We start from the raw sequence: 23,841 nt of genomic DNA, 5'->3' as shown, positions 1-23,841 counted from the left end.
TTAGGTGCCTGCAGATGCAGGGTAGTGACTCCTTCGCGCCAAGGGAGATTCCTTCTTGCTTCTTGGTGCAATCAAAGTCTTGGTGACCCCAGAGGATGCACAGCCTTGGAGATGTTGCAGAATGCTGACAGGAGCCACGGAAACAATGTTGCAAAGAGGCGTCTTCTCAGGCTTGCCGTCTTGTCCGGGTCCTGTGTAGCCCAGCAGCAGTTCCAGAGGCCAGGAGCAGAAGATGTTCTGCAGACAGTTTCTTGCTGTATCTTGCACGATTAATCTGGGGACCCACCCACAAGGGAGACCCTAAAAACCCCAAAAAAGGGGGTTGGTCACTCTCTGGGGTGACCACCTATCAGGAGGGGTCACTGACATCAGCTACCTAGCCTACCCAGTCAGATGTTCCCAGAGGCCTAAGCACATCTTGGTTCCAAGATGGCAGAACCAAGTAGCTACCTGGAGGAGCTCTGGGCACGACCCTAGTGGTGGAGATGGACAGGGGAGTGGTCACTCCCCTTTTCTATGTGTGTTTCACGCCAGAACGGGGACCAGAGGTCCCTTGACTGATGCAAACTGTATTATGCAAGGAGGCCCCCAAATGTGCCCTTCGAAGCAATAGGCTACCCCTCCACAGCCCAGTAACACCTATTTCCAAATGAGAGGAGATTGCACCCCTTGCCTACATGAAATCCTTTGTTCTGCTGTTCCCTGCTTGAGCTGGTCATTCAGCAGGAGGGCAGAATTGGGTCTGGGGGCTGCAGCAGCACAGGCTGCTCGCAGACCCTGAAAGACTGGGAGGAGCAGACCTGGGGGATCCTCTAAGGAACCCCCAGGGTGCATCCCCCAGGTCTGCATGGAATCGTGCCACAATTACTGAAATCAGTTTTGGGGTATGATTCCAACATGTTTGATACCAAACATGCCCAGGTTCAGAGTTACCATCATGAAGCTGGACCACAGGTAGTGACCAGTGGCCAGTACATAGATAAAATAGCTTTCCCGCACTTACAAAGTCCAGGGAATTGGAACTGGAGTTTCTAGGGGCACATACACACAAACAGGGGTCTGCACCCTACTGTCTGGGCTGGAAGGGCCTACCATAGGGTTGACTAACAGTAACCTGGTGTAGTGACTGGCAGTAAAGGGGGCATGCACCATTTCACACCGGCTGCTATTAGCAGGCCTGCAGACACAGTTTGCATGGGTTCCCCTGGGTGGCATAATACATGCTGCAGCCCATGGGAGACCCCTGGTGTACCAAATCCCTGGGTACCTAAGTACCATCTATCAAGGACTTACAGGGGTACACCAGTATGCTAATTGTGGGGTGTATGAAGTACCAAAACACACAAATTTAGAGGAGAGAGCACAATCACTGGGGTCCTGATTTGCAGGATCCCAGTGAAAACAGTCTAAGCACCCTGACATCAGGCAAAAAGTGGTGGTAACCATGCCATAAAAGGAGACTTTCCAACAACCAGGAGCTCTCTGGCTCTGTGTGGACATGAGGTTACCCAATCAAGCTATTCAATGTGAGCGGCACACTACGCCTACAATTAATAAGATTGTGGCTGACATAACTGGTGTGAAATGGTTCTCCGAAATTTACTTGAACTCAGGATATCACCAAATGGTGTTGGAAGAACCCAGCCTGTACATAACAACTTTTTCCACCCCTATGGGCTCCGAAGGTTTAAGTGCCTTAGTTTTCGGGGTGTCATCTGTGACAGAGGTATGCCAGGAAGCTATACACAAAGCTCTGACAGGACCGGTGGAGGGGGTCATCAACGTGAGCAATGACATCCTCATTTACTCAGACATGCTGGAAGAACACAATGCCCGTTTGAGAGCCATCCTCTAAAGGCTCGTGGAAAAAAGGCCTGAGACTGCATCAAAAGAAGTGTATGTTTTACATCAACAAGGTTGAATTCCTTGGGTACCAATTTTCCAATGAAGGACTGCAGGCTTCCAGAAAGTGGAAGCGATCAGAGCAGCGGCAGTTCCATGAAACAAGTCTGAGGTCCGCAGTTTTCTGGGTATGGTGAGCTACTGCAGATGGTTCATACATAATATTTCCACCATTTCCAACCCCCTCCAAAACCTGACCCGGAAAGACATGTCGTGGGAGTGGACGACAGAGAGGGCCAAACCATTCCACGAGGTGAAGTTGTCTTTACTGCACAATGGTAGCATGGCATATTTTGATCCAAAGAGCCGAACCGAGTTCTTTGTCAACGCCAGCCCGGTATGGTTAGGGGCAGTGCTGATGCAGATGAAGCACTCCAGTAAATGGGTCCAGCAAATCGCTCACCGCTGTTGAAACCCATTATAACGAGATCAAAGGGGAAGCGATGGTGATCCGGTGGTTGTGCAAACACTTCCATTTGTACTTAATTTCAGGTTGTGACTGATCACATACTGCTAGTGCCCCTGTTGACCAGCACTGCCAGGCAGAGATGGGCAGAGCAACAATACTCGTTCAATGTGGTATATCGGCCAGGAGTGAACAACTCCACAGATTATCTTTCATGGCACCTGATGACCCTGGATCCAAGAGAGGAAGGAGAAGATGAAACATGGACTGAGGAATTCATGAACATGCTGACGGAAATGGTCTCTTTCAGGGTTCTGTCGGCAAGAGAGATTGCAGAAGCCTCCTTGAAAGATGCATGTTTGATGAGGGTCAAGAGCACCTTGAGGGCACGGAAGTAGAAGAACTTCTTAAATGGATCAAAAGCCTTGACCGAAGTGGAATGGGAGGCACGAGTACAGCTGTGGCGATGCCGTGAAAAACACATTAAGAGTGAGTGTGAGGAAGGATCGTTCCTGGAAGGTCACCAAATAGTTGTGCCCCGACACCTATGGAGCATGACTGTGGAACTAGCTCATCAAGGGCACCACAGAGTTTCCAAAATGAAAGCAAGGGTCCGGAGCAAGGTGTGGTTCCCAGGGATGGACAGGATGGTAGATGAGCTGGTGAGAAATTGTGGATCCTCTGTGCTCACAAGTGCAGAGCCCCCTATGGCGCCTGTCATCACTGAGGGGGCTGTGCTATCTCCATGGTCATCTCTGTGTATGGATTTTGGAAGTTTTGCAGACAGCAGGATCACTCTTGTAGTGATGAACAGCCACTCCACATTCCCTGTCGTCGAACTGATCCGGTCTACAGCGTTCGAGAGTGTGAAATGAGTACTAGAAAAAATAGTTGCATTTTTTGGCCTTACCGGCGGAGGTCAAGACCAACAATGGCCCGCCATTTCAAGGTCACAAGTTCCAGGAGTATCTCCGTCAGCTGAATGTGTATCATCTCAAAATCACACCGCAATGGCCACAAGCTAATGGAGAGGAAGAAAGATTTATTAGGATTTTCAACCAAGCCCTCCGAGTTGTGGAGGAGAAAGGTGAAGATCTGAAATGCTGCCTGAACCAGTTTTCGAGAGCCTAATGCCTCTCAGCATGACAGGCTGTGCCCGAGTGACCTGTTGATGAAGAGGGGAGTGCGATATGTGATACCGACAGGACCCCAGTAGATGCTGGCTGAGCTAGATGTGTCAGTGACCCAGGAGAAACGACGAACGAACAACGAGAGAGCCAGCCAAGAAAGAAGAGTGGTAGAACCAACTCTCCAAGTAGATGACCGAGTTATCATAAAAGACATATATCCAGGGTGGACATTTTGAATGCCCTATAAGATGGAGACATGGGAAGTTGTGAGAGTCAGAGGCACCATGATCACTGCCCACAGAGGAAGCACGGAGGAAGAATTGAGCCAAGTTGGGGAGCCAGAGACCACAGGCGAGAGGGAGGAAGTCCAAGGAGAGGAGTCGCTTTTGCAGTACCTGAAACAGACCGGTGGTGACTCCAGAAAATGCAGTGACCAATCGATGACCACCTTTTTGGCCGTTCGGCCATTGCCGAGGGAGAAGCTTCCCACTTTGCCAATGAGAAGGAAGAGGCCATTCACATCAGCTACGCAGCAACCCGTGTCCCAGTCAGAGATTGAAAGACTATGGGGCATATTTACGAGCCCCGTTTGTCTCCTTGCGCCAAACTAGCATAATTTTTTCACGCTAACATGGCAGTAAGGAGGCCGTTTCCCTGCGACAAATTTACAAAGTGGCACAATGCATGCATTGCACCACTTTGTAACCCCTTGCGCCACATTATGCCTGCGACAGGCATAATGTATGCAAGGGAGGCATTCCCCCGCAGGGAGGCCTGTTAAAATGGTGCAATTAAATTTACAAGCTTTCACTACGCCATTTTTAGTGTCATTTTTAATGCCTGCCTGAGGCAGGCGGTAAAGTGACACTGCCATTGTTTTCAGTGGGCCTCCCTTGCCTTTGCTGGATTACCGCCAATCCTGCAAATCACCACAATAACATCAACATTTTTAAAGCTATTGTTCTAACGTGCGCAGTATTGTAAATACGGCGCACACGTGGTGTAACTAGGGGGTGAGCAGGGCGACGCAAGAAAAGTGGCGTATCAAGACTGGTCGGCCACTTTCTTGTAAAGATGCTCCTATGCGTGTTATTGGAGGAGGTTTTGGCGAGGGAGATCCTGATACACGGGGACCTTGCCTTCAGCGGTGGTTAGTTTCTTTCATGCGATGTAACTGACCTTTGCTGGTTTCTTCCCTTTTTTGAGCTCTAATTTTTGTTTCCATCTATTTTATTTATTAAAGGTGAATAGAGACGCAGTGAGCCAGCCGGACACTGCAATGAAATGTAACCAACATGCCTCCCGAGGGCCGGGCGCGAGCCGAGGTAATAAATAAAGATGCCTGCTCCGCTCGGGGTGGTGGGGACAGTGCACAGTAACCATCTATTTGTGTCTAGTGTCCCATGTATGTGGGGCAACCACTGGGTAAGCCGGCGCAGAGTGAAGCCCTTGCTGTGACCGACGACACCAGTATCATTTATATTTGTTTTAAAATATGTTCCTTGCAATTTACTTCTTTGTACTGTCTATTTTTCTGCAACCTGTGGGTCAGTCTAAATTGAAAAGTGTTTCACAGAAATAGTCCGTTCATTTCGCAAATGTATCTTCTGTATTTCCGAAACCGCCCACTGCAAATCGATATTAATTTTCACCAAGTGTACATTTTTAACAGTATGCGAATGGAGCGACATTGCCATCTAGTGATCAGATAGTGGGATTTTACTCAGCATGTTTAAACTAGTAGTAGGTTGCCTTGGTAACAAATACCATATCAGAATAGATAAGAACGTGTTGTGACACGCATCTTCGTCTTACATCTTGTGCAACACATCATAAAGGGGTGTACAGGATTTTCTGGAAGTTAGAAATTAACATGTGCAACTACATATATATCATTTATTTCAGCCTACTAAGAATGACTATGTAGGGCCTCCAAATAAGCCTTCTGTGTACAGCTGTTCGGTGATAGATTATATGCTACTTCTATCAACATTGCCACGACAAAACGTGATGGAATGCCTGAATTCATCTCAGCCACTGGCAACTGCTCAGAGCCACATGCCAATCGATCATTTCCCCTATCATGCCACCTCCAGACAAAACAGCAGTACTCCTGTAAAATATAGATATGTTGATTGACACATCACAAAAAAGATGCTTCCACTTGCCAATCACAGCATAGCATGTCAGTGCGGTGCAGGAAAGACAGTCTCCCCCACACGCTCTTGCAGGTACATTGATACAATATGTGAAAAATGTGAGAAATGCTGACTGGTGTGTCATGCTGCCAAGGCATAGCAGACAAGACGGCCTTCTGCAATGTCACCGAAAGTGCTCCTACAGTGTTGCTGGAAGCACTTTGACAGAAACATCATGGTCGAGAATTCTACACATAGGGCCGTATTTATACTCTGGTTGCGCCGAATTTGCGTCGTTTTTTTCGACGCAAATTCGACGCTAAACTAACGCCAACTAACGCCATATTTATACTATGGCGTTAGACGCTTCGGGCGCCAAAGTGCCCGGAGTGTGCGTCATTTTTTAGCGTGAACCCCTTCCTTGCGTTAATGATATGCAAGGGAGGCGTTCCCGTCTTAAAAAATGACTCCCAGGCCTTTACGTGGTATTTATACTCCCGGGCAAAAATGACGCCCGGGAGTGGGCGTGGCCAAAAACGGCGCATTTGCGCCGCTTTTTAACGCCTGGGTCAGGCATGGCGTTAAGGGACAAGTGGGCTCAAAATGAGCCCAGAGTGCCCTCCCCTGCCCCCAGGGACCCCCCCTGCCACCCTTGCCCACCCCAGGAGGACACCCAAGGACGGAGGGACCCATCCCATGGACATTAAGGTAAGTTCAGGTAAGTATTTTTTTTTTTTTTTTTGTGGCATAGGGGGGCCTGATTTGTGCCCCCCTACATGCCACTATGCCCAATGACCATGCCCAGGGGACAGAAGTCCCCTGGGCATGGCCATTGGGCAAGGGGGCATGACTCCTATCTTTACAATGATAGGAGTCATGTTGATGGGGGATGGGCGTCGAAAATAAATGGCGCAAGTCGGGTTACGATGATTTTTTCGACGTAACCTGACTTGCCCCATTTTAAGACGCCCATGCGCCATTTTCCCCCTACGCCGGCGCTGCCTGGTGTACGTGGTTTTTCTCGCGCACACCAGGCAGCGCCGGTCTGCTTGCGCCGGCTAACGCCATTCAATAAATACGGCGCCCGCATGGCGCTTCAGAATGGCGTTAGCCGGCGCAAAACTTTTTGACGCTAAACTGCGTTAGCGCAGTTTAGCGTCAAAAAGTATAAATATGGGCCATAGTGGGCAGACTGCTGCTGGGTCACCACCACAATGGCTTGAAGGGTTGCATGCCAATGTCTAATCAAGACCTTACATCTTTCTAACATTATTAAACATAGTTTTGGAAATGTTTATTTTTTTAATAATTAAAAGTAGGTATTACACTTACTGGTGATTTACTTGCTCCTAGCTCTTTCTCCCTCGCTCCAGCAATTACCATAATGAGTCGCTACAGCCTTCTTTTACAGGTGCCACACCTAGCTCCATTTCTACTTATAAAAATAAACCATTCCGCCACACTGTCTAAAGTGGAAGACTGTCCCCGAGGCCCCCTTATTCTGCTGTGCCTAGCTAGCCAGCTAAGTGCGAGGCTGTATCCTAATGACTGGAGTGAAGAAGAAAGCACTCAGAATGATGGAATAATTAGTAAGCAATCACCTCGTCATCTACTTCCCCGATCCACTCTGAGAAATACTAATGCCAATGGCTAAGATGTCGCTGACAAGTAGCACGTCTGCTGCACAAATAAGCAACTTTATACAGAAAGGGCACAATATATTCCTGTGAAAAAACTATGGGATAAATTTAAGAAAAGTGGTGCTGCACCCAATGCAGCACCACTTCTCGCCCTCCTGACGCCACCATGTGTGCCGTATTTATGATATGGCGCACCATGGCGGTATTAGGAACAATAGTGCCAACATTTTTGGAGCTATTGTGGAGCTTTGCTCCACTAGCATCAAAAATTGTGATGCTAGTGGAGCAAAGTGCAAGTAGGCCCATTGATTACAATGGGTGTGTCTTTTTAACGCCTGCTTTTAGCAGGCATTAAAAATGACGGCAATGTTTTTGGCAGGCCTCTTGCGCCGGAAGGCCCCCTTTTCATACATTATACATGGTGCATGCATAGTATCACGCAAAGGGTCACAAAGTGACACAATGCATGCATTGTGCCACTTTGTAGATATAGAACAGTGATTTTGGAAGCCTAACACCACATAAGCATCAACAAAAATGACAGTAATATGGCGCTATGCCTTCTTAAATTTGGGCCTATGTATCATACCATATTAATTTAAAAAAACCTCTATCACAAAAATCTTTCTTCTGGGTCTGTTAATTTCTAAAATTTGTAGTATCTCTTATGAATATTTTGTTATGAGGGAACATGGTTTATTTTGGCTTATACTTCTTCTTTTGGGTTGGCTTTCCACCACTTAAAATATGCATTCTGGCGCGACTGCCTTGTTCTGCTTGTATTTTAGTGGCTCACTTATACACGTCTGGTTGCTCTAGAGAACAAGGAGTGTAAGCAGCCCCTTTGTAGGCAAGTGTTTTCTCCTTTCTTTCCACCAGAGAGCACTGATTTACAATATTCTGCCATTGCTGATTTGAATTACTTTTTCTCTTTGTGCGGAACTTTCTCAGTTTTAAAATGCATTGTAGTGATTTCTCCCAAGAGACTAAGAGCCTGATTTAGATCTTGACAGTATTGCTGTCAATCTGCGGCGGCAGCGGACCCGAGCATGCTGTCAAATAGACGGTGTTCCGACTGCCCTATTTAGATGTATTGTGGCTGAGCTTCTGACCGTCACAGAGGACTGCTTTTCCGAGCTGTCCGATTGGCGGGTTCCCGCTGACCATATTTAGATGTCACAATCCTGCAGTGTACTGGCAGCAGGAGGCCGTTGGGGGGCCCAGTGGACATTGTACAATGGCAGTGGCCCTGGAAGAGAGGTAAGTCTCTCACACGCACACATACTGTACCTTAGTGATATGTGTCCCCCTGCACTGAACACTACACAACACACCTTATGCAAACTATTATCCAGTGCCATTCCACCACAACACGTTCATGCCAAAACCACACATTGCCATACATCCATGACACAACATACACACACTATTGATACTACCCCCACACACAACACAACGACAAAAACCAACACTCATCTACATAAACTCATGCTCACAAAAGCACAACTACACGCATCACAACAAGGAGCACCACACAACGACACTTACCTGAATGCTACACACAGCAACACAACACACAACCAAACATACAGAACAACATCAGACCCATATGCAAGTGGCACACAGACACAACCACATCGCCCACTCCAGCTCCCTCCACCTCAACCAGCCAATCCATTCACACACACACATATGTGTACTGACTCACATACACGACTGGAAGTACAACATCACAGGTACAGGTATCCTTGCCATGTGTACACATGGATATAGTTGACAAGTGTGAATGTTCTGTCATTGTGGTGCCAGCATTCATTTGGCAATGTATACTGATACCAAAATGACATCCATTTATGTGTGTGATATGTGCCTTGTACCAGTGTTTCCCCATCTACTTCTGTTGCAATGTGTCCCCAACATATGCATGTCACATGAATTTAAAAACGTTTTACTGTAACATGTATATGACTTCTGTGGTCCCGAGCTCATGTGCAGTGACCAGGCAACATAGACTGGCAATGCCGATTCCTTACCTTCGAGTCCAACAACGGGGGAGGGGTGATCCTGTTTTCTTTGTGGCCCAGAAGCAGCAGCGAAGTAAGGTCTTTTCCAGTCGTCTTCAATCAAAAACAGAAATAGAATTAGGAAAAAATTTAGTTTTTATCCTGTTCCCCCCAATACACCAAGCCAGGTAGCACCACCACAGTTGGATTGACAGGAAGGCACATCCAAATATGCTCGGCAGTAAGGTTGGCTGGAGTCCTGCAGTCAGCTGCTTTCTACTATGGCGCCGTCAACGCGGTTGGGAAGTTTGGGCGGGGTCGGTGGGACTTCAGCGGGTTATTGGCTATGGAACCACCAACATCTAAATTGGGTGGGTGGACTGCCTAGTAGGTGGACAGGTATTCAATCAAAAAATTAACGACAGGACCGTTACCATCAAGATCTAAATCAGTCCCTACGTTATTGTGCCTTGGTAAATGCAAGTATTTTACTGTTACCCCACATACTCATTTCTGTAATTTGTGATGCTCATTTAATTCAACAATCTTGTTTGCTTATAGTCAACATTCCAAGATGCACAGCCCTATGTGTTATGTATCCCCTTTATTGGAAAGTACCACAGTTGTTAATATTTTTGTTCATCCCCCCCTTTTTTTAGTAAACATGTACTCCTGATCTGTTTGGCAGAGGTTTGTGTTTTCTCTATCCTCCACTGTCAGATAGATGACCCAATTTGCTTGGTATTGATCATTTTCTCAGTTTATCTAAGCCCCCTAATGTGCTACTACTCATGTTTTTAGACCTGAGAAAGACCTATTAAATGAATTTCCTTAGGAGTTGAAACATTTACTAATGATGTGCTTTGGACTGTGTTAATGTTAACTTGATCTGCATAATGAGTAATACGAAATGATTAAGCATTGTTCTTACATATGCTCTCTCTAGACAATCAAAATCAAAACGTTTGCATATATAGCTTTTAAAACATGTCTTGACTAGTATTGTGCACTTTTGTGCAGGCTCATGATTCATTTGCACTGTGCAATTTCATATGCCTTGGGGCATGTAATGGTTAATAATTTTGTGGATCTTACACGATTGCCCTTCCTTTATAAATGTATTTTCATGTTCCTATGGGTTGACTATGGCTCCTTATCCTATTGGCTTGGCACATCTAACATAATAGGTTCATTGAGATGTAAACTAAATGATCCCCCTTAGTTCGGAAGGTCACTTATGAGTAAATCCAAAGGAAATATTGCTTACATATAGTTTATAACACCCAGGTTCTTAGTAATCTTGGTCTTTTAAAACTGGATCTAGCAGCACAAAAGAAATCCTGCGTCAATACCTCCCATACCACAACAATCCCAGGTCCCAGCTGGACAATTCCTGGAAGCAAAGGAAAGAATGAAATGCCCTTTAGAAAGAGTAAATATTAAAGCCCACCATAATGCATTTCAGAAGTCTCTCGAGGGATTTAAGTGGTCAAATGCAGACTAAGAATGTTCCACTATGAACAGAAAGTAAAAACTTCCTGAAAGAACTTCAAAATCTGTAATGCTTTCCTGGGCTGAGGAAATCCTCTGCATTCTTGCCATTAAACAGCAATAATAATATTGATAAAATGCATGTATTTATGATAGCCAGTTTTTTGAGTACCTAGCCATACTTTGGAAAGAACCCCTAAAATATTAATCTTGAGGAGATTAATTTCGTAGATCCTATGTTACAATAGTTAAGCTCGCTATATACATCTTGCAAACCTGTTCTTTCAACCGAGGGGAATTAGGGACACAGTTGGGTACAGGGAAAGAGGTAGGCAGTGGAAGGAGGGACAATTTATAGGTGAAAATTCAGGCTGGCAGCCTAATGAGAAGATACACAAAAGATTTGAGGAGAGTCAGGGTATTTGGAGGAGCGTGGGGCATTTATTAATGCAGCCGGAATTAGCCCTACAATGCAAATGCAAGCTGGGATTCAATTATTTTAATATGAGCCCGATATGTATAAGAGCTGTTACATGCAATGTTGATGGCATTAACAACTGCACTAACCTTAGGGCAATACTGGCATGGCTAAGATCTTCAAAGGCCCAGATAATGTTTTTCAGGAGATTCACCTGAAAGTCCAGGACAAAATACCTCAAACGCCCAATTTTATAGCACAAGCATTTTATGCATCCGCCAGAGCAGCAGTTAGAGGAGTAGCCATTCTCATAACTCGCAACTGCCCGGGGGAAGTAGTCCAGGTGGTAACAGACACAAGGGCTCGTTGGATAAGGGTTAGCCTTGCAGTTGGCAATACATTCTTACATTTCATTAGTTTTTATGGCCCTACTGAGGAAGATGGCTCTTCTTTGAGACAAGTATATGACATGTTGCTTCATCATGGTGGCCTACTGATTATCGGAGGTGACTTCAACATAGTGCCAGATGTTCGCCTAGACTGCTCTCGGAAGAATAAGAACCAGAATAAACCAAAGGCGGTCTTCTTTTTAACACAGCTATGTAAAGATCTTGCATTAATCGACCCATGGTGCATGGATTTTCTTAATAGACAAGAGTATACCTGCTATTTAAGACATTTTAATTTCGGCATCTCAATTTTTTTACTATCTCATATATGCGAAAGTAAGAACTCTGTCATTTTGGTTAATTCCTTCTCAGACCATCAGGGCCCATTTTTTGAAACAATCATTTCTACCACTAGAACAAGATGACAGTTGGATAAATCAATACTAACTGAGGTGGGTTAGGTATTATACATGCGTTTCGAAATAGAGGACTTTTTCAATAGAAATGTAGGTTCTGCCTCGAAATTTGCAGTTTGGGGTACCAGTAAAACCTTTATAAGAGGCCAGGAGTCTCATTCTAAACACAAAGCAGACTGAGAGATGACACCGTGACAGCTGTAGAGTGGGAATTAGGTGTAGCTGTTAATGCACATCTGTTATATAACCGTACCAATCTAAAGCCATGGTGTCTCAAGCGAGTCAGTAGCTAAAAGGTCATTTCATCCATAAAGAAATTATAAATCAGCGATCTTGCCATCAGACATATTATGAAGAAAGAGGACACTCAGGGCGCTCTTTAGCCTGGTCAACAAAATGTGAAATCAATAGTGAAGCAATTAAATACATTTTCGATGGAGCTAAAAACTCCATCATTTCACACCAGGAACTTTTCAGAATTGTTTTTTTCGAGCACTAAACTTGGTTATATACACCGACGAGTTTGACATCGGAGGACAAAATAAAAGCATTTATGGATCCAATTGTAATTTCTTTATTAAGTCACGACTGTCAAGCCTCTATCATAGCTCCTATTTCACTAATGGAAGTAAGACAAGCTATCCAAGCTCTACCTAATGCCAAAGCTTTGAGGAAGGAGGGTTTATCAACCGAAGTATACAAGATCTTTATAGAGAAAATTACAAAATTGTTGGTAGTTCTATTTAATGAGATATTAGAAGGTTAGAAGCATGTATAATCCCACATTCATTCACCAAGGCTGTTATTGTTAGCTTTCTGAAAAAAGATAAGCCTCCAGAAAAGTCTGGCTCATATTGTTAAATCAGGTTATTAAAAACTGGCTATAAATTACTCACTGAAATATTCACGACCAGACTGCAGCCGAAATGATAGTTCATAGTGATCAAATCGGGTTCACACCCACAGGATTGATTTAATCTAATACTAACTTTCTGGTTCAGGCTCTGGACTACTATTCACACAATGTGGTTCCAGCTGCAATCATTATGTTAGACAAGGAGAAAGTGTTCGATTTAGTACAGTGGGAGATATTATTTGCTATACCTCAACGCTACAGATTTCCTTTACATTCTATTATGCTACTGCAAAATTTATATAGGAAAGCTGCGGCAGACAGGGTGACTAACTCCCAAGTATCAGGAAGTCTTACAATAAGGAGAGGTAGAAGGCAGGGTTGTCCCATGTCGCCAATTTTTGCAGGTCTCTGGTTGCTGCGATACATCAAGATCCACTGATTAAGGCCCCCCCATAGAAGGATTACCCAAAGTAAGGCTTTACGCAGACGACATGATTCTCTATTTCGCCGCCACAGAACAGCATGTTAATAATGCTTTCGCTAAGCTCCAGGAGTTTACGAACATTGGCAGATATAAAATTAATCACAGCAAACTTGAAGTATTATTATTCAATATCCCCCCTTTTTTGCCTGCAAAAATGCTGCAACACCATTCTAGAACCTGCCCCATAAGATACGTGGGTATTCTGCTTTTGCATGACTTTACAGAGCGCTATGCCTTACTCTAAGTAGCCACCTTAAATAAGGCTTGCATACTATTACTAAAGTGGCAAAACCTGCCTCTCTCTATCATCGGAAGTGTGGCCTTAATCAAAATGGCTGTCCTGACAATGTTTTACTCATATATTTAATGTGATTATTAAAGTCAGACGTCAGTTTTTGATGAAGTTGATCAGGCTATTCAGCAGTTCCTGTGGAATGGCAAGTGAGCCCGTATTAATCATCAGACAATTCAGTTAACTACTGAGCACGGCTGGTTAGCTTTGCCACATATTAGGAGGTACTTTCAAGCTGCTCTTGACTGGCTCACTCGGGCAACTGCAGAGCATAGTAGTACTCACTGCTTTCATCTCCGCCACATGCTTTTAGAAGCTGCAACACAACTACCCGCCTTCCGAGAGATCCCCAAACTTCCGAACAATACTCGCTATAAGCTGCCACATATGCTCAAGTTCAGATTCAAGCAGCTCATGGAGCAGACACTGTCCCCCTTGTATCATACCCAGAAGTATATTAGGGCATGGCCAGAATTCGGATCAGTTATAGACATCATGGTTATAGCAAAGTAGGAAAAAGCCGGGATGTTCAGATTCAGCTACTTCATATTGGTCTGAGAAATTAAAGCCTGGGAACTTTTAATGATCAGCAATCCAGCTAAGTTTTTCCTATCAGCAAATTAGACATTTCATGCAGCATAATCAGACAGAGAGAAATTCACTCTCAGAACAAATGAACAAAGCATTACTTCATAAGCAACATGATGGGAGTAGGGAATTGGTATCGCTTGCTTCACCGACAACTGCAAGAGGAAAGGGAACCGGTAATAATGGCTAAAATTAAAACCTTGACTGGATTGGTGTTAAACTCACGCTGTTGGTGCAGCTAAAATATATTGGCTCGTAAAGCTATACGCAGTGCTCATTTCAAGCGAATAGCCATTTTTTGTAAATGACAGCTCTATGACACTCCTGTTCACATGTTCAGAAAATGTATTTAGCCTCTACAGTGGAGTGTTTCAGAGGTGGTCATGATCCAGGGGACTGGTTACACATATGTTTCACTTGCCCTCCAGTAAACAATTCTCTTAGTGCCTACCAACTCTCTCGAAAGAAATGTATACCTAATGAAAATTTGTATATCATTCGAGAAAAACTATATAACAAATTGGTTAGATCAAAGTTATGTAGGTTTGATGCTGGACCTTATTCAAATGTGCCCATATCATTTAGTAAAGAAACAGGGGTACTATCTGTGTCAGTTGGGAAAGAGGAGAATGGGTTTGAGGAGGAGTTTCGGAAAGTATTGAGCAACAGTTAGGATTCTCTGGAAGGATACATACAGAAAATAAGAAGAAAAAAGAATGCCCAACCAAACGTTAGCAAACGTCCAACCAAAAGTTAGCAAAGTAGGAAGACTGCCGGAATAATAAAGCCAGCAGAGACCAAAGAATGGTAAGACATGGTTGTGACTACGCAGAAGCCTGTAGGGATATTCATTGGTCTCCGCCAATCTAGCGACAATGTGATCAATCATACGCTTTCCCTATCCAATATATCCAAAATGATGACAATGTTTAAAAAGAGAGGGGAGTGGTAAAGATATACCAAGATAACATTTTAGTGTTTGTGATTAATATAGAATTGCATGATAACAGAATAAGGAAGATTTTGGGAAATTTACTACACAAGGGCTTAACACTGAAGGTTGAGAAAGATATGGTAGAGAAGAAAGGCATAAGTTATCTGGGACATAAAGTGACAGGGAACAGAATTAGACTAAGGAAGGAACTTGTTGAAACCATGAAGAAAATGCTAGGACCAAACACAAAGGATGGGTTGTCGCAGTTTTTGGAATAGCTGATTTCTACAGCAAAGTAATTTCACATTTTGAGAGCAACAACATGCATATGAAAGGTTTGCTAAAAGGAGGGTAGAATTTGAGTGGGATGACAAATGTCAGAGAACTTGATGACATAAAAAGAGGTTTGGTGAAAGCATCCAATCTACAGAGTTTTGATCCAAAGCAAGCTGTGTGATAGTGCCAGATGCTGGCAAGGATTGGTTGCTGTAGTATTGCAAATGTTAATCAGAGAAAATAAAACCAAAAAATTCATTTCTAGGATATGAAGAATCCTGAAGCTATCTACGCAGTAATGAAGAGAGAAACGTTGGTACAACTTTGGGAAGATAAATATTGAAGAACTTTGTATGGGGATACACATTCAGAATAAAAATTGACCATCTACCTTTAAATGAAGTGTTTATGAAAACAAAGAATGAGCTGCAATTTCTAGTAGCATTCATAAGTGGGTAGTATAATTATAAGAATATGTATTTGTGGTTGAATAGAGAATGGTGTTGTTAATTGCTTGCCAAGATTAGTTCAATTGAATGACCTTTAAGAAGACAAAGAAGATGAGGAGGAGGAAGAGGAAATAGGGATAGGGAAAGTAGGTGAAGATGAATTGAAATTGAATTACATTGAAATTTAGATTTTATAAAACACCTGGCTAGCCAAGGAAGAGGGTATCCTGGGGCCAAACTAAACAGACCTAAAAAGACAGGGACACACTATATATAAATTACAAGAGCATTTAGAAAATTAGTGATGCATTTTTTGGCACAAATATCTAGCGAGAAGGTTATCCTAATATAGGCTTTCCTAAATTTATGGACACACATATTGTAGGAAGTTGGAACAGAGGGTTTTGAATGGAGTGTGTGGAGAGAAGGGGAAGCCAGGTAATTCCCAGTATGGACACTATATAAAGCTTCACGAAAGAAACTTAGGCCCATATTTATACTTTTTTAGCGCCGCATTTGCGCCACTTTTTGACACAAAAGCAGTGCAAACTTATAAAAATACGATTGTATTTTGCAAGTTTGCGCCGCTTTTGTGTCAAAAAATGATGCAAATGCAGCGGTAAAAAAGTATAAATATGGGTCTTAAAGTGTTAAATACGTAGTGCTTGTGCATGGAAAGTAAGTGCTGGTGTGAAAGGTGAAAGGAAATCCTGTCTTTCCACTCAGGCCAAGAATGAGATGGGCAGCAGCATTCTGGATCAGCTGCAATTTATTTAGAAGATAGTCAGTGATCCAACAAAAAGTGAACTGCACTAGACCAGCTTAGAGGTGATAAGAGCTTGAATTAGAACTTTCCTGGAAAATTATGGGGCAAAGGACTGATTTTCCTAATAACTTTCAACATGAAAAACTAGTGAAGCGAGCTTGTCAGTATGTGCCTTGAACGTTAGTTTATAGTAAAAAATGATGCCCTAGTGTAAAGTTATTTTTAAAATGGTTGCTCCCTGTGATGTTTTAGATTAATTATGTACTTGTATATGAACAGTTTTGCCCAGGTGAGATGGGTCCTAAATGGCAATTCATTGAAAGGGCAGATGTGACTAGAGGAGTAGGCCAGTGAGGCGTCTTAACCCCATTCTTTTCCTTTTTTTTATCAATGGGTGTGCTGATTTTGTGGCTGCTTGTGATACTGATTCACCACTCCTGACCACATCAAAAATGTCTGCGCTATTCTTTGCAGAGGACAAACATTTAATCTCCAAAACATAGGTGGGTCATCAGACACTTCTTGAAAGGTTTGCTATATTTTGCACTTGCCATGGATTGGATATCAATGCTCAAAAACATATTTTTGCGTTTAACCATGACTACAACTTTAGAAGTAAGATAAGGATGAAAAGTAATGCTCTAGAGAGAGTTATGAAGTTTGATTAACTTGGAGGGAAATCATCGGACCACCACTCACGGAATGAGTAAATTCTGAAAAGCACAACTGTACTGATAAATAGACCTTCATCAATAGTAAGGTTTGCACAACATGCAAAAACGTATCTCGTGTCCCCATTCTTCAAGATATACAGAACACAGGCACTTAGCGCTGGTCTCCATGGCTCAGAGCTCTGGAGACACTCTGGAGTTGATCGTCTTGAAAAAGCTGAGATGGCTGCTAAGACTCCCACAGAGCATGCCACTTCAGCTGCTGCCTTAGACCTGGATTTAAAATCAATCATAGAATTTGCCAGGCTAAGACCTATCCTATAATGCACTAGAATTTGATCATTAGAAGAACTTAAATCACATTGTGTGGCTTTATCAGATGTTTAAGCAGATCACAGGAAACCAAAATACATCGACTGAAATATGTCAAAAGACCTTGATATAGCTTGGGTTGAGTAACTACTAGTTTGATACTTCGTCTGTTTCTCCAAAAGCGCATTGTACAATGAAAGAGAGATGCTGGACCTGCGATCTGGACAGCCAAATAACATCACTATCTACGGGTCATAAAACCAGTGGTTTCTTAGAATTGAAAAGTGATTATAGCTTCCAGTATCTAGATAACATCAGCCCACCCCGAGCAGAAGTTTGTATATAAAATGTAGGCTCTGGACCCTCTAACTGACCTTTTTTACAAGTGCATCGGCGGCCTCTGTATCTGAAACTAAGATGTGCCCGACTTGTTTAACACTGCAAGAAATCGAGGAGCCTTATTTATATTTATATTTTGTCTAACATATAGGAGATCTCAATAAAATGCATTAAATCGCCCTGCTTGCTTCTAGGAATAAGTCATTACCAGGTAGATAAAAGTTTCTGTTAATCTAATACTAGCACCTTCATAGTGTTTGCCATTGCAAGATTTTTACAAGCAGCTTGGTACAATTGTCTGTACCATTGAATATATATCTTTTATGGTGAGCTGTGGTGTGGTTTACAGCAGGATTTATTGTGAATTTTATATAACTTTGAAAAGGAATGTATTATGAAATGTTGTATATGATTTGTTGATAACCAGATACTAATTTTTCAGAAGCTCCTTTTCAGATTTCTTCAGTCTGTACATGCTCACATAATTATGCGAATAGGTGCAGTGCTACCATTAGGGAATGCACTGACAGGAGTAATGACCACCATTTTTTTGGTTTGGGGATGTTCTGGCAAAGGGTGTGTTCATCTCTAGACGTTTGTGATCGGCCCATCACCACAGAGTACACAGACAAATAGAGTGGGTAAATTAATCTAGCGAGCAATACCAACACTTCTTGTTGTCCACCAATACCCATAATTGAGTTTACATTTAAGCTTGGCAGAATTTGCATATAATAATAACCCATGAAGCCACCTGTTTTTGTAATTCAGGGATTAATTTAAGGGCTCCTCACCTTCTTCAATCTTACTAAGTCCTTGGAACAAGTCCTAGTTGTTAAGACTCATCAGGAAATACTCTTCAAGATTTGGACAGAAGCCAAAAAACGCTTACAGGCTTATAAAAATCTATGAACGAGAAGGCTGATCGGCAAAGACACCAATAACCTAAGTACCAACTTTGGTTGGCCACCAAGAAACAACATGTGAAAGGACCATGGCCTTTCAATGTATTGGTCATTATAGCATTATAGCCACAATGTATTGGTCATTATAGCATTTTACAAGTGGTAAATCCAGTAACAATGAAACTGATATTACTGGACGAGTATAGGATATACCTAGTTTTTCATTTATCTTTGCGTAAGCCATACACATGAGACAACCATCTCGAACCTTCCCCCAACCAATTATGTGAAGGGACAGCTACAGCTTGAAGTTCACAAAATCATGGACTCAAAAAGCAAAAAGGGAAAAGGCAAAGTGTTCTACTAGGTGGGCTGGAGGGTTTAAGCTTCTGGGGACAGGTCATGGGAGCCTACGCTTGCATTCATACCCTTTGATTAGTGTGTAGTTTTCATGTATGAAACCATAACAACCCCCCTCCCAGTTAGTTAGACTTTGCGGGGGAGGACTGTCATTAAACTCACAGTATGTTCCATCTGCAACCCAACATTAAGGCCCTCATTACAACCCTGGTGTTAAAGGCCGCTGACCGCCGTGCTGACGGCCGCCAACATACCGTGGCCGAAATTCGTTGCAGGTATTATGACCCACATCTAGAAATCCGCCACAATACAGACACCCACACAAGTCCGCGACACCAAAGGTCAGTGATAAACTGACGATAGCAAAACCCACACCGTTATGCCAACAGGAATACGCCCACACTATCACGACCCACGAATCAACGTGGCGGTCTTTCAACCGCGGTAATCCATTGGCGGTACACACCGCCGCGCTCAAAATACACCCACACTTACAAAACACAACCACATTGGACAATTCAAAATACACACACCTGACACACATACACACACCACACCCACACACATACACTACTATAAAACACACACCCACATTACCCACAACCCCTTACAACGACATTTTTGGAAGAAGCAGAGAGAGAGAATAGCAAAGACACCACCAGCATCCAGAGGCACACAACACCATCACTCAGACACCATCCACGCATCCTCAAAGAATACACCCCAACACATCACCCCACACATCACATCAAACATCACCTCACACATCACCCACACCACATCATGGCACCTCAAAGAAACCCCAGGTTTTCTGAGGAGGAGCTCAGGGTCATGGTGGAGGAAATCATCCCGGTAGAGCCACAGCTATTCGGATCACAGGTACAGCAGACATCCATTGCTAGGAAGATGGAGCTATGGCGAAGAATTGTCGACAGGGTCAACAGCACCCAAGAACACGGGACGACATCAGGAAGAGGTGGAACGACCTACGGGGAAGGTGCATTCTGTGGTATCCAGATACCAGGTAGCCTTACAGAGGACAGTCGGTGGACCCTCACCTCCTCCCCCATTACTAACAAATTGGGAGGAGCAAGTCTTGGCGATCATGCATCCTGAGGGCCTGGCAGAAGTAGCAGGAGGACTGGACTCTGGTAAGTCAAATCTTTACTATTATATGCTCCACCCTACCTGCATGCCATCACAAACACCTACCCCTACCCTCACACCCATCACCCCAACACCTCACAGATACCCCACTATCACAACCCACACATTCCAATACCAAGCCCTGCATGTGACAACAATGCCTGGACACCCATCACAGACCTGCATGGACACCCATCACCAAAGCATGTTCAGTAGAGAGACTCAGCCAGGGCACACAATCTCCACTCACAGAAGGGCCAAGGCGATAATACAAGCACAGCAGTAGAGGGAAAATCACCCATTGCACAAGATGGCACACACAGATACAATACCTATGCATTTACACCCCAACCGGACCCTTACCCAACGTCACCGGACAGGAGGTGCCAGACATATCCAGTCCCCCCACAGAAGAGGCCCACAGTGACGACAGCAACTCTGCACGCTTGGATCAAGATGACCAACCCGGCCCATCAGGGACCTCTGGACAGTCGATTCCCCTGCCACAGTCCCAAACCACTACAGAACCTCCGCCCTCAGGAAACACCACCACAGCACCCACCCAGCAGGCCCATGCCACTGTCCCCAGGACACGTCAATAAGAAGTGTGTCCACCACTGCAGGGACCCCAGGCAAACCCACTAACACAGGACGATCAGGGACCTGGGGTCAGTGGCAGTTGGCACACGGTTCAGGGGACAGAGGCACAGGACAACAGGGAAACTGGGAGGACTGCTGTGCGACAGGGGGAGAACAGGCCCAGGGAACCCACTCTCCACGAGGCACTCTCCAACATCATGGGAGCATACCACGATTCCCAGGAGACCATGGGCACGATACTGGCCAAGTTTCAGGAGACCCAGCGGCTTCAGGAGGAACAGTACCTGGAGATCAGGGAGGACTTGAAGTCCATTAACACCACCCTGGTCACCATTGCAGGGGTGCTGGCAGACATGGCCAACACCATGAGGGAGACAGTGGCATACCACCGGGCCCCTGACACCAGCCCGAACGATGAACAGCCCTTCATGTCCGCCGGCGCTAGTGGACAGGAGGTCCCACCACAGGACCAACAGGCCACCAGCACCCCACCCCCTGCAGAAGGAGAACCACCCGGCAAATGGTCCCTGCGATCCAGGTACAAGACAAAGAACATTGCCAAGACCCTCGCCAGGAAATAAGACTCTCCTGACTGTCACCCTTCTGTCCCACTATGTCACCCTGACCACCTTGAACTGCCATTGCTCCACTTCCTATGCCCCCTTGGACAATGCACCTGTGACACAAAGAGACTGGACTCTACCATGGATATTCCTTCACCATCACCCCAGCCCATTGCACATCCCCCTCCACTTATTAGCACTTGAAAAAAACACCCTTGAATCACAAAACAATCTGGAGCCAGTGTGTACTTTCACAAATGTGTTATTACAACCTGTTTGACAAATATCAATGTTAATGTTCATTTGCACATACCAAAGTATGACAGTCGTTGGGCAGCACTAAACATAGCAGAAGACAGAATGTGGTACCCAGATCTGTTAAAAGGAAAGGCAAAGTGAACTGTCAGGGTCCATACACAGAGGTAAAAAGGCAGACTTATACAATGTCTGTAGGATGTTGGTTCTGTATATACTATTTCAAAGTAAGAAATAGTGTGCACAGAGTCCAGGGGTTCCCCTTAGAGGTAAGATAGTGGCAAAAAGAGATCAAATCAAAATCAAATCAAATCATTAGCATTTGTAAAGCGCGCTACTCACCCGTGCGGGTCTCAAGGCGCTAGGGGGGAAAGGGGGGGTTATCGCTGCTCGAACAGCCAAGTCTTTAGGAGTCTCCGGAAAGCGGAGTGGTCCTGGGTGGTCCTGAGGCTGGTGGGGAGGGAGTTCCAGGTCTTGGCCGCCAGGAAGGAGAAAGATCTCCCACCCGCCGTGGAGCGGCGGGTGCGAGGGACGGCAGCAAGTGCGAGGCCAGCGGAGCGGAGGGGGCGGGTGGGGACGTAGAAGCTGAGGCGTCTGTTGAGGTATTCCGGTCCCTTGTTGTGGAGGGCTTTGTGTGCGTGGGTGAGAAGACGGAAGGTGATCCTTTTGCTGACTGGGAGCCAATGCAGGTGTCTCAGGTGTGCGGAGATGTGGCTGTTGCGGGGTACGTCGAGGATGAGGCGGGCCGAGGCGTTTTGGATGCGTTGCAGGCGGTTTTGGAGTTTGGCGGTGGTCCCGGCGTAGAGGGTGTTGCCGTAGTCCAGGCGACTCGTGACAAGGGCGTGGGTCACGGTTTTTCTGGTGTCGGCGGGGATCCAGCGGAAGATCTTGCGGAGCATGCGGAGAGTGAGGAAGCAGGCGGAGGACACGGCGTTGACTTGCTTGGTCATGGTGAGAAGAGGGTCCAAGATGAAGCCGAGGTTGCGGGCGTGGTCTGCGGGGGGTCGGTGCGGTGCCGAGGGCCGTGGGCCACCAGGAGTCGTCCCAGGCGGACGGGGTGTTGCCGAGGATGAGGACTTCCGTTTTTTCAGAGTTCAGCTTTAGGCGGCTGAGCCTCATCCAATCTGCGACGTCCTTCATACCCTCTTGTAGGTTGGTCTTGGCGCTGGCGGGGTCCTTGGTGAGGGAGAGTACAAGTTGGGTGTCGTCGGCGTAGGAGGTGATGATGATGTCGTGCTTGCGTACGATGTCGGCGAGGGGGCTCATGTAGACATTGAAGAGTGTCGGGCTGAGCGATGAGCCTTGAGGTACGCCGCAGATGATCTTGGTGGGTTCTGAGCGAAACGGAGGGAGGCAAACTCTTTGGGAGCGGTTAGCGAGGAAGGAGGCGATCCAGTCCAGGGCCTGGCCTTGGATCCCGGTGGAGCGTAGGCGGGTGATTAGGGTGCGGTGACAGACGGTGTCAAAGGCAGCCGAGAGGTCGAGGAGAATGAGGGCGACTGTTTCACCGTTGTCCATCAGGGTTCTGATGTCGTCTGTGACTGAGATGAGGGCGGTTTCCGTGCTGTGGTTGGTTCGGAATCCGGTTTGTGAAGGGTCGAGCAGGTTGTTGTCTTCCAGGAAGGTGGTCAGCTGTTTGTTGACGGTCTTTTCTATTACCTTGGCTGGGAAAGGTAGAAGAGAGATGGGGCGGAAGTTTTTCAGGTCGCTTGGGTCAGCCGTAGGTTTCTTTAGTAGGGCGTTGACTTCAGCGTGCTTCCAGCATTCGGGGAAGGTAGCAGAAGAAAAAGAAGAGTTGATGACGGTCTGGAGGTGCGGGGCGATGATGTCGTCGGCTTTGTTAAAGATGAAGTGCGGGCAGGGGTCCGAAGGGGCGCCGGAGTGGATAGAGTTCATGATGGATTTGGTTTCTTCCGTGTTGATGTGGGTCCAGTTGTTGAGGGTGATGTCCGGGGAAGCGGGTTCAGTGGTGTATGGTTGGGTCTGGTGTCCGAAGCTGTCGTGGAGGTCGCTGATCTTGCGATGGAAGAAAGTGGCGAGGGATTCGCACAAATCCTGTGAGGGCGTGACGGCGTTGGCGCTGGCGCTGGGGTTGGAGAACTCTTTGACGAT

This window comes from Pleurodeles waltl, chromosome 5 (genome assembly GCF_031143425.1).
Source record: "Pleurodeles waltl isolate 20211129_DDA chromosome 5, aPleWal1.hap1.20221129, whole genome shotgun sequence".
Lineage (NCBI taxonomy): Eukaryota > Metazoa > Chordata > Amphibia > Caudata > Salamandridae > Pleurodeles > Pleurodeles waltl.
The sequence above is the reverse complement of the archived record's forward strand: the minus strand, read 5'-3'. Positions refer to the sequence as shown.